Consider the following 11,610-nt stretch of genomic DNA (forward strand, 5'->3'; position numbering starts at 1 on the left):
TAACTTTGGAAACCAGGCTGAAATTTCTCAACATGCAGCATGGAATTAGAGGAGCAGAACCAGCCAGTGCCCTCCTCTGCAGGGCTCTGTACCTATTTGCTTTTCTGTCGTGGAAAGTCCATACATGAGGTACGCGGGTCGGGCAGCGTTACGGTTAAGGAGGAACAGAGAGGTAATGTGTTTTCTGCTGGGCAACCGTATCTGCTCCGATTGTGCTGGATTTTCAGCTAAGTGTGACTGTGAAGGATAATTACCATCATGTGTTACCTGAGATTACAGGTTTGCTTTCCAACTAATGACACTAGGAGAACCAAGCAGTTGTTAATATTTAATCAGACTCTTGGCTTAACAATTGGATAAATGAGGTGTGTAATTACACAATTATAGAAGACATTTCAGATAGGAACTGTGCTGTTATTAATAGTGAAGGTGAAAGCTAGTGAACATACACCGTTCAGTCCCATCAAGCACATCATTAAAAAAGATCTTCAGCACGAGAGTCTAACAGCATGTCCTATGAGATGGTAAACAAAGGTTTCAGCTGCTTTTGAGATAAAAATTCCTGCTTGGCCAAGAGGTTTCAATATAAGAAAAATATCAGACCAGATGTTTTGTTGATGTGGCAAGCTGTAATCAGGGGTAACTAGGGAACATTTAAATATGTACACAGAATATACCACGCGTTTATGGCCTTGCTTTACGTATCATTTCTCAGCAGTCAGGCAATTTTTTTCCCTAGGTTATTCATTTTAAATTTTACAGGAAACAGAGAGGTACCTTTTAATTCAGTGTAGTACTTACCTGCCCAGTGGAACTTTTCTTTAAAATAAATGTCGTATAGCACATGCAAGGTGGTGTGTTTGATGGCAAAGTACCGGTCAGAATGAAAATGGAGATGCTGTCTATAATAATATCATTAGTCTGTTCTTTTAATCCTGTGCTTTATCTCAGCTCCTTAAAAACATTTCATTTTTTCAGGTGATCGTGATTTGATAAGATTGCAATTGTTGCAGTTCTTCAGGGCTCCACTGCAGTGAGCACTAACTGCAATTCTCTTGAGAATCAATTAGTGGGATACTGGAAAGTTAACATCAGAATCAAAGAACTTATTGACCAGCATCGTTGCAGGTTAGTGATATGAATCTGAATAATGCATGAAATTAAATCTTAGAAATGCCTTGCACAGTGCAATGAGGCAGCATTCAGGTGTTAGTGTGGTTTCTCAAATGAGAGGATGTAAAAATGAGAAACACATTTGTTGGCAGATGCTATGGGCAACAGTGTTTTGATCCCTTCCTCTTCCCAACTAGCATTCCTGAAAAGTTTGCAGTGATCCAGACCTGAATGTACAGACATTGTTGAATTTCTCGGTGTCTGGTTCTAACTGTGACTAGATAGCACCACCTCTGAAGCGTGCTTTGAGATTGGGGGAAGAAATGTCCTGTCGAATTCACATTAATGCTTTTCTTCTAGAGATATTTATATTAAGAAGTCATGTAATCAGAGGAATGGCTTGCGTGCTCACTGCTCAGCTGAGCGCTGGTTTTGTGCCAGTGGCTGAGCTGCACCCTGAGCTGTCAGGTCCTCCTGGCATGTGCTTGCACATCGGTTCCTCTTTAACAATTTGTACTTGGTGTTGAGCTCATGCTGTGAAAAGAGCAGAACCCTTCAATTATAGTGATGCAGAGCCAACAGAGATAATTAGGAAAATAAGATCTCAGCCCCAATGAGGTTCAAATTTATCTATATGACATGTTGGCATAGAATTGTAAAGGAGATACAAAGAAATGTACAACCAGAAGAATTTCCCATGGCATGTTACCTTATGATCTGGTTTAGTGCAGCCTTTTTCTTCATCCTCTTTCTTCTCTGCCTCACCTTGAGTCTGCCAGTCCTGTCTTACCCAAACTGGTCCCACTGAAATAATTTTCCTTTATTCTGACTTTGTCATGCACCTTCCTAAGTCTGCATCTCTGCGGCTCCCAGCCTCACTTTTGAGTTCTGTATAGCCATGGACTGCGCCCTCCAACCTCCTTGGCAGACCTCTCTTGCTTGTGTGTGATACCCACCTCCTTGTGCTCCCCATTACTTCTAGTACTTTCATTACGTTACCAGCAAGAATAGCTTTGATAAATAGACTTTCAGCTCTCTTTCTTTTCAAGACACAATTCCTCTGTTTCGCTGTCCCCATGGGCTACCTCCAAATTCCTGGATGAAAGATAGTTTAGAAACCCAGGAACCTTGGAGCTGTAATATTTGAACATTGCCCAAACAAGCTAAAATATATTGAACCTGTTCGGTTAAAACACATCTTTCTTTTTCTGCTGAGAACCCACCCTCATGGCAACTCCATCCTTGAATTGTCCAGGCTGCACGTTCCCCAAGGAAGGACCACCTACAGCACTTGGCTGTGAAACACTTCATGTCTTGATATCCCTGCGTAAATGGATTGGGAATAATGAAATATGCAGCATGCAAGGCTTTCCACTCCCACCCTACAGACCCATGCTAGCCTGCTCTCTGAGGGGCGAGTGCCCCAGTGGTGAAATCTCCTCTGGCCCTTTGGGCACACAGTTTTTCAGCGAGCAGCAGGGAAACTGCTGTCGGCTGGTGGGTTTGTGAAGGGGTGAAGAGAGAGCTGCCTACAAGGTCCTGCCTGCTGGGAGCATGGGCACGGTGACGCATAATTTCCTGTACCGGACTCCAGCCTTCTCTCAATGCACTACTTTTAAGAGATGGGTTCATTATCTCTAAAGCTTTTTATTGCATCACATCCCGTTAGTCAAGACATGATCTGTGCCCAGTGCTACTCCAGCAGTTACGATAAAGGCCTTTGCTGTTGGCGTTTGGGGGAAAGTCCAAGACTGACAGAGGGACTTTTCTAGCTAAGGCAAGCAAGATTTATTGGTTAATTAACCTTTGCGGCACCTTGAAAACAGAAAATGCTGCGTATGTAATTACGTATTTTTCTAATGCCAAAGTAGCTTGCATTTAAACCTATTGAAGCCCTAATGGCTTGGTCTGTGAATTCCTGATCCACTGTATCTATAAAATTAAAAATAAAACAGAAAGGTATTGAGTCCTGGCATGTGAAGGAGACTCCTCTTCTCTCATGTATGGGGTATTCCCTTCTGTACCTCTTGGAGGTTTTAAGTCCAGAAGACTGCAGAGTCAGTGACCATAAAGTACTTATGGCATGAATGCATAAAACATGTATTTAATTAAAATGTGTAAAACATGTGGAATCTTTCAAGGATGCTGCTTTGTAGATTTCTGCAGATTGGGCACATCAGTAATTTATGCACTGCCTGGCTTTGCATGTTGTACTGGGCTATTTATTCTTGTCCTCAACTGGAGCATGGGCCGTGGCAGCCTCTCCGCTCTGTGCGCTACCCCAGTGAGACAGGACGCTTTGCGAAGGGAACACACAGTGACAAATGCCGTCTCACGAACATTTGAAGCAGTGCACACACAGATACACATGGACAAGCAATTCTCAAAGAAAAATGAGTTGCTGTTATCGTGGAACTTGGGAGTAAGTTTAGCTTTCTGCCAAACTGATACCTCCCTTTCTCTAGTCGTGATTTGCAAAGGCAGCTTTCATGGGTTTCATAAAATCAGTTTGTTTCTGTCTTTTCCTTTGAAGAAAGTCAGTGTCACCCAGACCTCACAGTGCTCTCAGCTGGATGCACGTGTTGGCTGCCCTGTTTGATCCCCACTGAGCTAAATGTGTTTGTTTGCATTTAACCTCCTTTGAAGGGAGAGTCCAGTAATGTATCATCTCTCTGTGCCAAGCCGGGGGGATCCTTCCATGGGTTTATCCCACAGCCCCCAGAGGTAGTATTCAGGGCCCTTTATAATAACATAGAGACACCAGCTATTCCTCTATGTAATAACTCCGGAAAGAAAGAAAGAAAAAGAGGTGGCACAGAGTGTGGATAAACGTCAGGGCACATCTTACCTTTTAATGAAACTCTAACTATCAAAAGTAAATCTGCTAATGTGGGCGTCGCTAGTCAATGGAGGGTAATCAAAAGGCTTACTCAACTCACTTTGAAGTTTTGAATGAAGAAGGGTTTCTTTCGGTGCTTCAGATTCTGGTCAATAGGCATGTTAAGTCAAGTGCAGTCAATGAAGTGCAGAGAAGCAGAATGGCTGGGGAAGCCCAGGCAGAGGAGAGATGAGCAATGAGCTTGTATTTTGGCAGGGAGGTGACTGCAAGCCTGCACTCACTTCAGCATAACGAGACAAGTGAAATAAGGCAGTACTGGGTTCTGTAGGACCCACTTATCTTTTATCTGTAGATTTTAATTTCCATTTGTAAAAGAATAGATGGATGTTATGCAACGTTTTTTCTATGCTCCAGCTGCGGAAAACAAACCACATCTGGCACATAAAATAACAATGAAATTATCTGAAAGCTGTACTGTTCTTAAGAGCAGCTACAAGTACGTGTTCAAATAACTTTCTGGAAAAGAATAGATCCAATTTGTCAGATGATAATACATAAGCTTAGAAGGAGGGAAAAATTAAGCCAAGAGAAATATTGCACTTCAGAGAGTTCAAATAAAGAGGTTCCTTTCCACCAAACTTCTGTGGGCTTGCAAGGCATAAATTACACAAACAGGATTTAAAAACAAGAATGCAAAAATCAAAGAGCAAAATTAAAGCTCTGTTCGTGTTCCAGCCGTGCAACAAGTGTGTAGCAGATGTCGGAGGCCTATGGTTAAGCAATCCCCTGGTCTGGATGCACAATTTCAAGCGTGTCCTGCTGGCACACATCTGAAGGTAGGTTGTAACAAACATACTGTCAGCTACGTAAAATACATGGTCTGTGAGAAGGGGAAACACTGCAGATCTGGCCATGACGCTTTCCCTTGTGTTTCTCTAACGAAGCTGCTATTTCATAGTGTTTCTGAACTAGGAGCCACCAGTGGCCCAAGAGCTGTCACGCTCCATCTCGGTGAAGAAGACCCACCTCCTTTCCTGGTTCCTCTCTCGCGCTGGTGCTGAGGTTTCCAGTGAAGCACAAGGTAACTCACTGCATCTTAAAGTGAAGTGGAGCAGTTCTCCTTAACTGCAGCTGACGTTTGGGTTCAGAGGATGTATCCCACTTTCACGGTCCGTTATACCCTATTTGGGTGAAAAGGCCTGTGCTGCCAAAGGCAGAAAGGGTAATAGAAGTAAAAATAGCATATTGAAACAGTTTAGCTGAGGGAAATTCTCAAAAGACTATTGATTTTTTTCTTTGTTTTTATGTTTAAAGTGATTTCTAAAGCTACAGTTTAATAAAGTTCTTAAAATATGTCAGACTTTACACATTAAGTGGTAGAAAAATACCATGCCTCCTACACTCACAGCAGTGGGAGAAGCATGTTGTGATGACTATACAAAGCCCTTCCTGCAACTGAGTTCTTAATTTAAATATTTTTATCTACCAAACAATAATAAAACATCAGTCAATACCACACACAGATCCCAGATGAATGCAGGACAGAATGCAAATTAAAGGCTTTGCTGACAGCCTGAACAAGAGGGGTTTTCATGCAGGTCTGCAGGCTTAACATTAAAGATCGGGCTCTTGTTTAAACAGCTCCCCTTTACATCACCTCTGCAGCTGCAATGGACCTTACTGTGGGAGTAAATTACACGCCCGCTTAATCTGAGAGGGTTTAGATTAAATGCGAAGTGTCATCCTGGGGGTGGAGGGGATGGGCTGGCTGGGGAGAGGGAGGTGACGGGGGGAGATGCTGTGTACGAGCCTGACGTGAAATCAAATTAACTAATTCTGCTCTGCGTACGTTTTATTCCTCAGAAAAGCTGTGAGTCTGAGCTGAATCCTGCGATGGGAAACGCTGATTGTCTGCACTTTCTCCCTCCTATTACTGACAAGATTAAGAAAAAGTATGTTCACATCCACGTTTCCAATATGTTTATTAATATGAAAAGTTTCTGGAGTCCAACACTGCAAAAGCAAAGCATGGGAAGGCAGGCGTAAAATGTACCGGTTCATGTCGGTGGCAGCTGCAGTTTCATTTCTGTGGCAGAGTGATAAATGACAGGAATTCACAATTTTCTCCCAACTCCCTTGGAAGATGTATTCTATAGAATGAAAATAGAAGCACTGAATTATTAAGAATCTTCCCCTTTACATATGAAAATGGTACGGTGTCATGTTAAATACACCATATTAAGAGGTCAATTAGAGACCTATTTTGAGTTAATGGAATTAGTTCTTTTTTTATTTTACATTTTAAATGCAATCTTTCAAAGTGTACTGGAGATCGAAGAAATAGAAAATAGAGTAATCCAGTTAAAGGCAGTGAATGCTTGCAGAATGCCTGAGAGCAATGCTGATGGGTGAGAGGGTGTGATGGGGCAAGGGCCGAGCAGACAGCACCCTTTTCTTCCCATCTGCATTGACTTCCCTGTGTGTAAGTGAGAAAAGCTACTTTTTTTAGTACATTCCCTATATCTGAATAGACCATAAAACAAGGGAAAATATGCTTGGGCCCTGGGTCCCAGCCACAGCCCTCATTTCACTAAATTTTATAGTACTTTCCTTAAATCCTATTTGATTCAGTGGAAACTGAGTATATGCAAAAGTCCTGAGTGCAATATTGCAACTGGTCAAGGTACAATTGTTGCATTAGTCACTGGACAGTTGTTCAGCCACAGATTTACGCTGGAATCAGCTCCAAAGGGAAATAGTTAGAGAGAGCTTCTTTACTCTTCAAAGGATTCGCTGCTCCCATGCTGCCCCTGGAATATTAATGCACATGGAAATTGTCCCGCCCCCCCCATGTTACAAGAGAGGAGATGGCTGCAAAAGGGGAAGCCTCTGGGCCAAAGGACAAGTCAATAAAGGTGACACTAGGAGTATTTTGGCATCCAAGGACAGTCCTGCCCACACATGCCCCAGGACCCCTGCTAGTCTTCTCCCTCCACCCTGCCCAAGCACACATCCCTTTTGGCGTTTGCACTGGGGACCTGGATTCAGCTGGAAAATCAACCCGAGAAAAAAAACCAATAGGCTGGTTTTCTTCCAGCTGACTTATTCTTGCCCATGTGGCATAAATCGCTACCAAAATAGATATATATCTATAGTCTCCTTTTGCCTGGTCTCTAGATAAGCTGCACACAGCACTTCTGTATTAGGAACACTGTTTACAGTGTAGACATGCGGGATGGCAACTTTTGTCGCCAGAGTTACTGCTTAGCTAAAGAGATGATACGTACAGTGCATGAAAGGGGACCCGTTTATGCTGTACAGAAAAGCCTGGCGATAGTTTAGCTCACACGTGCGCGCTGCCGCTGCAGCATCGGCACTGAAGAGACTAGACCCTTCCCCAAACAGTACCACTGTACCAGTGCAGCCCCCACGGCTCCATTTCTGTAGCAGAGCAGGCATGAATTCTCCTTGATTCATCTTGTCTGGTCACAGTTCAGGGTTCCAAAATGTTTGGGCCAAGGGTTTCTTTTATTTTGGTGGTATGCTCCCTGCAGAGCCAATTATTGGTACCTAACAAAGAAAACCACCAGATCCTAAGCAACCCCAATGCTTGTATAACGGTAATTTGAAAGCTGTATGGGGCATAAGATTAAGAATGTTGCCTTTCCAGTTGGTTGAACCGTGTAACTGGGTAGAGCTCTTCTCTCTGTAGCTGCTGGGACTAAAGGGTTGATGTCAATGTTAACATTAGGAGGAGACTTGTCATCCAGGGCTTTGCCACAGAGCCCGCATCGCTACCTCTTGCTACTGTGGAGGCCTGATCCTGCACTGGAGAGGTGCCGGCAACCAACCCAGCCCTCCCGGCTTGGGAATTCGAGCCACTCGCTTTCCTGTAAGCTGGGCCACAAGACCGCTCATTTCCTGGCACTTTCTGACTCTTGATCTTATTCCACTGATTTTTCCTTTACAAACAACAGAGGGAAATCTGGGAAAGCTGTGGAAAACAGAAAGGAGAAATAGGTCACGCTAGAAATTCTGAAACCTCAGCAAAGCTCTTGTTTAAAGTGATTAATTCAGTGACCTCTGACCACAAGGCAGACCTTCAATTTGCCAGGAGAGGATAAAAGAGTCAAGATCTGAATGAATAAAGAAGGGATGAAGGGTGAGTTAATCCAGTAACTGTGAGGGAACATTGGAAATAAAAATACTCAGCATATATTCTTCTTCTCTTTAGTCCTTCTATTGCATGCACTTTATTTCTGGATATGGTGGAATATCAGGTACATTTATATTCTTTTTGATCTCCACTGTTTGATCCAGATCCAGCCAGCAAAGCAGACTGATGCTCTTAATGCTATTAAGTAGCAGTCTGCATTTATTTATTTTTTTAGAAAAGAAACTTTAAAAGTACTTGCAAAACGGTACTGGGTTAAAAGAAAATTAGGTATTCCAGCAGCTTGTAACATTTCAATCTTTATTTTCTGAGGTTTCTCATCCTAAAATACACATTTTTTGCGAGGGAAAGTGACAAACTGGTTAGTAACACTGAACACTTTTGCCTGAGTTGCCTGCAAAACTCCCATGCAGAGTATAATCTTTCATCTATAGTTATAAGCCTGTAAGCTGCTTATACTATTTTTACTCTAAATTCACCTTTCATTTGGTTAGTCTCCAGCCATTCAGATCAAATTTACACTTGGAAGTTCTCTAGTAATTTCCAGTTAACACCCTTAAAAAATGAGAATGGAGTCTTGAAATAAATTGTCTTAGTAATGCACATATTTTTGCTGCTGGACATTAAGCAGATACCTCCTTTGTAGTATCTGATATCCTTTGATATCAGATACGATAGCTTCGAACATACCATTTTCTCCCAAGTAGAAAAGAAGACTTGTGGGAAACTCATTTTGAAAATGCTACTGTCCAGCAATGCTAATGGTGTGAAAACTTCTCCATACTTGTTTATGCCAGTAGCACTTTAAAATGAGAGAAAGAGACCTTGGAGTAACATAAAACACCTGATTGGTACCTCCTATAGTCCATTACTTAGTTAAGGTTCAATCAGTAAAGGTTCACATGCTACTTGAACAATTTTCCACTTTCATGTGTGGTTTAGGTTCCATTTTACAGCAGCAAAATATCAGGCTATTACTGATTATTTGATTTTACTGTAAGGAATAAATGAAGAAGTGAAGATAAAAGGTATAATAAAAACCTTGTCTTCACAAGATCATAAATGTTTTAAGATTCAACCAATAACTTATTAGACTTCAATCCTTTCCTCAAATAGAAAAACACTTCTTAAAAGTGTATATTAACTCTTATTTCTTAAGTGCGGGGTGGGGGGGGGTGTTATGGTTCTCAAAAAGGAATCCTGAGAGAACCAATAACTCTGTTGATGTCTGCACAGCAAAACTGCCGTTTGAGTTGTCTTTGATTAAATCATTATCTTCTTCTGCTTTATTCCCTCCGGAGACATAAGAAGACATTAGTAGCAGAGATAAAGCTGTTGAGAGTCCAAGAAACAAAAATGGGAGATTATTTATATTCAGCTGTCCGGTAAAAGATTAGAAAACTGAGTAATTATTTTATAATATTATACTAAAGGATGAGGCAAAGTTTAGCCTTTTGACAAGTATGGTGTGATAAAACCAAAACTGCCTATAATTAATATTTATTGTTATTATTTACAAAGCATGCTAAAGTGCATGCTGATTTACAGGGAAATATACAGATAAAATCCCCCGGACAGGAACTTTATGTGACAAAATAAATCGTAACAAAACTGATGATGACAAGGAGGGTCCGTATGCCTCCCTCCCTTCCTAAGCAAGAGCTATACAGCTCCTTGGAGGGCAAAAGTTTCTCACCTTGTGCTAATTAAACCCATTGCTGATTTAGTGTTTGTTCTGCTAGGTATGGATCACCACCTAAATTTTAATGCTACTGTATTACAGTTGCAAGGAATATTCTGCTTATATCCAGAAAAAAATATGCCAATATTTAGTGTAATATACAACATCCTCCAAACACAGTAGCAGGGATTACACTAATGATAGCTGCAAGCGCGAGTAACAGAAAAACATTGACACTATCAATCACAACAGAGCTTCAGCAGCAGTTAAGATTTATGATGTCAACCGTATAATATAGAGCTGTTAATAAAAATAGAAGATTGAAACAATACTGATTTATTTTATATCAGGCACATGAAGGCTTCAATGAGAGCATCTTCCCATTGAATGGCTACTTGGGGCTGTCCCAGTATTGCAGGACCCTCAGTAGTTACAGTCCTTACACATTGCCACTGCTAGAATTTTAAATGGAATTTTGAAAAGTTCAGGTTTTCCTCCAAAAAGGGCTGTGGATATGAGGCTGCTGATCTTCAAAAATTAGCTTTGTGGGCTTAAAATTAATAGTAAAAATTACAGATAAGAGGCAGAAAAGGTCCATTAATGCCTAAAATGTGTGCTGTTCAGGACCAAATTTAGCATAGAAAAAGATGGGGAAAAAAACATCTAACTATGCAGAAGCCTGGCAGGTTGTAGGGGCTTATATTTTCAGACGTAATGATACTCAGGCCTCTGAAGTCCTTTATTGCACAGCCAGAGACCTGTCCCATCTCAGCCAAGCCTAATTCAGGAAAGGTTTGATTTGATATTCAGATCTCATTTTCACTCACTGCCAACATTAAATCCCGTACAGCAGTAATGGTCCCTGCCTTAAAAAATGCCAAAAACTAGAAAAATCTCCAACAGAGGCAGATGCCTCTTCCCTGCTGCGCTCATGGCTCGCATGCCCTCACTGGAAGGCCAAGGCAGAGCAAGTGGCTGTGATTGCTTTCAGATGAATAACTTTTTGAAAAAAAAACCTCAAAATTCCTGAACAAATTTCTCAGCATAATCTGATACTCTGAATAGCTGGTTTTTTTATTTGAAATACCATATTCCTAGTGTCAAAGTCTGGTAAATAAGGAAGACACATCCTGGTTTTGAGTGTCTAATCATAAGTACTGATAAATAAATACACCTGTCTACCTATTCCTCCAGAATTCATTACTTATATTAAGCAGAGTATGTGTCCACACATGCAAACAGTTTCTCAAAATAAGACTTTTAATAATCTATGTCTACCTAATTTTGCATCCCCTCCAAGATCATGTAGACATATGATGGATACACCTCTATAGCTAAGCATACATGCACGTGCCTATGAGTGGAGACATCAGAAGTGGAGCTCACACTTAAGACATAAAAACTAGTAAGAAGTGAGTGCTGTGATCCAGCTCAGTAAAATGTCATTAGTAGCATTAAGGTGAAACATTTCCGAAGACTTAAAGTATTGCAAAAAGAGCTGGACATCCTTCAATAGTTTTGGATTACTCCAGCTTGTGAAAGACGCACTTTTCGGTTTATTCAGGGTACGGAGGATTGTTATCCTTGGTGGTTCTTGCTCCCATCAGGTAGCTGCGTTAGCCTTCAGGCCCCTGCATCTGCAAAATAGCCCACAGCAGCTCGAGTGGTGCCCACTAGCCAGAGCTCTTCTTCTGCTGTCATGGGGTGAATGCGCTGGGCTCAAGTTTATGCAGCTCAGCAGGGGTCAGTGCTTGGTGATCACGGGGACCGGTGTGCTTGTCAGCAGCATCTCCATTTCGCTGG

General features: G+C 41.6%; 1 long non-coding RNA gene across 2 annotated transcripts; it reads left to right on the forward strand.

Moving 5' to 3' along the window:
* Positions 1–982: 982 nt before the first annotated feature.
* LOC142039717 (uncharacterized) lies at positions 983–8,170 on the forward strand. Of its 2 annotated transcripts, XR_012653038.1 has the most exons (4): positions 983–1,128; positions 2,369–4,788; positions 4,911–5,033; positions 5,816–8,170. It is a non-coding gene; the product is annotated as an uncharacterized LOC142039717 (long non-coding RNA). The 2 variants fall into 2 exon arrangements; XR_012653039.1 differs by lacking the exon at positions 2,369–4,788.
* Positions 8,171–11,610: the final 3,440 nt, after the last annotated feature.

The sequence above is a fragment of the Buteo buteo genome, chromosome 2 (genome assembly GCF_964188355.1).
Source record: "Buteo buteo chromosome 2, bButBut1.hap1.1, whole genome shotgun sequence".
NCBI lineage: Eukaryota > Metazoa > Chordata > Aves > Accipitriformes > Accipitridae > Buteo > Buteo buteo.